The sequence below is a fragment of the Aethalodelphis obliquidens genome, unplaced genomic scaffold (genome assembly GCF_003676395.1).
Source record: "Aethalodelphis obliquidens isolate GAN/ISIS:26980383/991018 unplaced genomic scaffold, ASM367639v1 scaffold80, whole genome shotgun sequence".
NCBI lineage: Eukaryota > Metazoa > Chordata > Mammalia > Artiodactyla > Delphinidae > Aethalodelphis > Aethalodelphis obliquidens.
Genome location: NW_020838024.1, coordinates 6,226,793 through 6,229,793, shown reverse-complemented (window position 1 = coordinate 6,229,793; position 3,001 = coordinate 6,226,793).

The following is a 3,001-nucleotide window of genomic DNA, read 5'->3' as shown; positions in this document are numbered from 1 at the left end:
ACCCTGGGAACTCTACAGCAGCACCGTCTACCCTCTGCAGCATTGCCCCGCCTGGAGCAGACGTGGGTAATAAGGGCACCAGCGTCACAGAGTGGCACCTGAGGCACTGGTGGCTTTGAAATCAGTCCAAGTTCAAACTCTACCTCTGCCAGTTACAAGTTAGGTGAACTTGGGCAACGTAACTTGTCAGAGTCTTTGTTTTAGGCATGGTTCGAGGTCTTGCCCATGTCCCTAGAGGTCTCCTTGCTGTGCTCCAGCGTCACACAGTAGTCAGCTGTTCACATCTGTCCTCCCCGGTAGACATGGGCCCCTGACTGCATCATCACACGTCTTTATAGCCCCAGGCTCTGGCATAGTCCCTGTCATATTATAAAGCCTCAAAAAATGTTTAATGAATTGAGTACAGAAAATACCAGTGGTCGCTGGAGTTCTGACAGTAATAAACCTTACTACGTGCTCTGTATTATATAACCTCTTGCAAGCATGCTGTCTCTGAGAGCAAATTGAACAAATACAGGTATTAATGTAGGAACAAACGTTTACTAAGGACTGGATGTGTTAAGCACATGAGCCCAAAAGAGCTAAAAGATAATACCTGTAATCTAATGATTGTGTCCATAGAATAACTTTGTTAGAAACAAAAGAAAGGCAGTCGTGTCAGTTTTACAGCTTTTTTGTGATCTTTTCTCTTACAGATAAAACCTGATAACCATGTTCCACAATGCTTATGTCAGCATGACATAAAAATCCATGTAGTTTGATTTTCTGCCTAAAATTCAAATCTAATATTTGACACTAGCGTCCAAAAACCGTAGATACGAACTTTTGGTCCCTAAAAAGAATATCGCTCTTAGAACATAGCTTTGCTGGTTCTCAGAGGGTAACACTATTCATCACTTCTGATTTTCTTTCCATATGGAGTCACCTTCCGTTACAGTCCTGACCTTGCTCTGCCCTTTTACTCACTCCTCCCCAGGCAAGGAAGAGTGAAACAAGGGAATTCTAGGATGCCTTCTTATCGAAGTATGTTCTGCTCTGCCCTTCCATGCCAAAAGTTTGTAAGAACAGGCACGGTTGTCCAGTGGTGCCAGTGGATGGCAAAGTCTCTATATCTCTGGGGTGCAATGTAGGAAACAAGTTGTTGCCACAGATTTAAGCCTTGTTCTCTACTATCAGCTTTCTCAATAATGATGACACTTTTACCTCCATCTGGCTGAATACCTGAGCCTGTTTCTAAGTTGCTTAGGAGCTTAGTGGAGAATGGTGATGTTATTGACCCTCCTCAAACCCCAACTTGACAATGCTTATTTGTTAAATAGTATGGAAAGTTTATAAATGAGGGTAGCTCTTGGAATTTCAATCCAAAAGGGGGACGGACATTCTCTGACCATTCTGAATAAACTGACAACATACCTTCTCTTTATACAGTCTGTTTTTCTGCTATTGCAGTATAGAACTTTAAACTTCTTTTAAGATTTATTTTGCTTAAAAACTTTTAAAGATTTATTTTGCTTTTAAGTGCTTTTCTTGGGTGGCAGACTGGTATTTTATTTTTATTTGACGTCATGGTAAGACGCAACACATCATCCTAGTAGACTTCCTATATAAGCAATGACCAATTATAAAATATAACAGAGGGAAAGGTCTTACTTATAATAGCATTACTTCACCAGAAAAAGATACCTATGAATAAACTAAATGAAAAATTACCACCTATACAAGGAGAAGTTTACGAAGGTATTGAAGAATATAAATGAAGACATGAATTCTATGGAAAGATGTTTATATAAGAAGATTCAACATTATAAAGATGTCAGTTCTTCCCATATCAGACTCTACATATAAGGCAATTTCAATAAACATAGCAAGGAGATTTTATTTTGGCTAGTGATACTGGTTCTAAAGTTCATATGGAAAAGGAGGGAAACCAGGGAAAAAATTGTAAAATAAAAGTTAATGAAGGGATTGGCCCTACTATTTGCCAAAATACATTATAAAGTTGTATTAATTAAAACAGTGCATTACTGGCATGTGAGCAGGCAGACAGATGAATGGAACAGAATAGAGTACAGAAGTAGACCTATATTAGATAAAGTAACAATACGTGGTTTAAGGAAAGACAGAAAAAAGGAAAAAAAATGAATGGCTCATAAAATGAAAGATGATTTCTCATTTTAATAAAGTCCAAAACAGGTGTTCTGCTTGGCAGACTCTCCTCCAGGCAAGGATTCTGGAGCTCGTGCTCCTTGCATCTTTAGCTCTGCCATGCTCAGTATGTGGCTTCTCAAGTTTTTCTGGAGGATATCTCCATTCCACATGGCAGAAGGCAAAGAGGATGGAGGATCATGTGTGGGAAGCTTTTACGTGCCAGGTCCATCACTTCCTGACTGCAATCGAAGCTGGGAAACTAACGTGCTGTGAGCCCAGAGAGAGGAAGGAAAAGCTTTGGTAAATAACTAGCATTCTCTCCCACAAGACCCAAATGCATATGGAATTTAATATGTCACCAGGGTGGCATTTGATATCAATGGGGAAAGATGAATTATTCAATTAATGATCCTGAAGAACTGGATAGCTGTCTCAAAAAAGAAAAAAAAGTTGGATTCCCAATTCATTCCTTGCAACAAAATACATTATAATTCAGTCAAATTTGAATGGGGAAAAAAAAGGAAGGAAACTATTAGAAAACACAGGAGAAAAGGGAAGGTCTTTTTATAAATAAGCATGCCCACCCAGAAGACTCAAGGAAATGTGGGGTTAAGATTGTATAGCGCATTCAACCAGATACAACTATTCCAAGTTTCACAGTCCTATTTCTTCCTTTTCAGGGCCCTTATATTAACGCAGAACACCTGCTTTGGCTTGCATTCGGCATCCCACTGTAGCTCTGACATTTTTATTATCGTATCCCGAGGCTAATGTTCAGCATAGTCTGCCCTCCTGCTGCAAGAGGTAAGAGTCTAATTAAAATCAGCCATGAAAGCCTTCTGGCTCTCTTGAC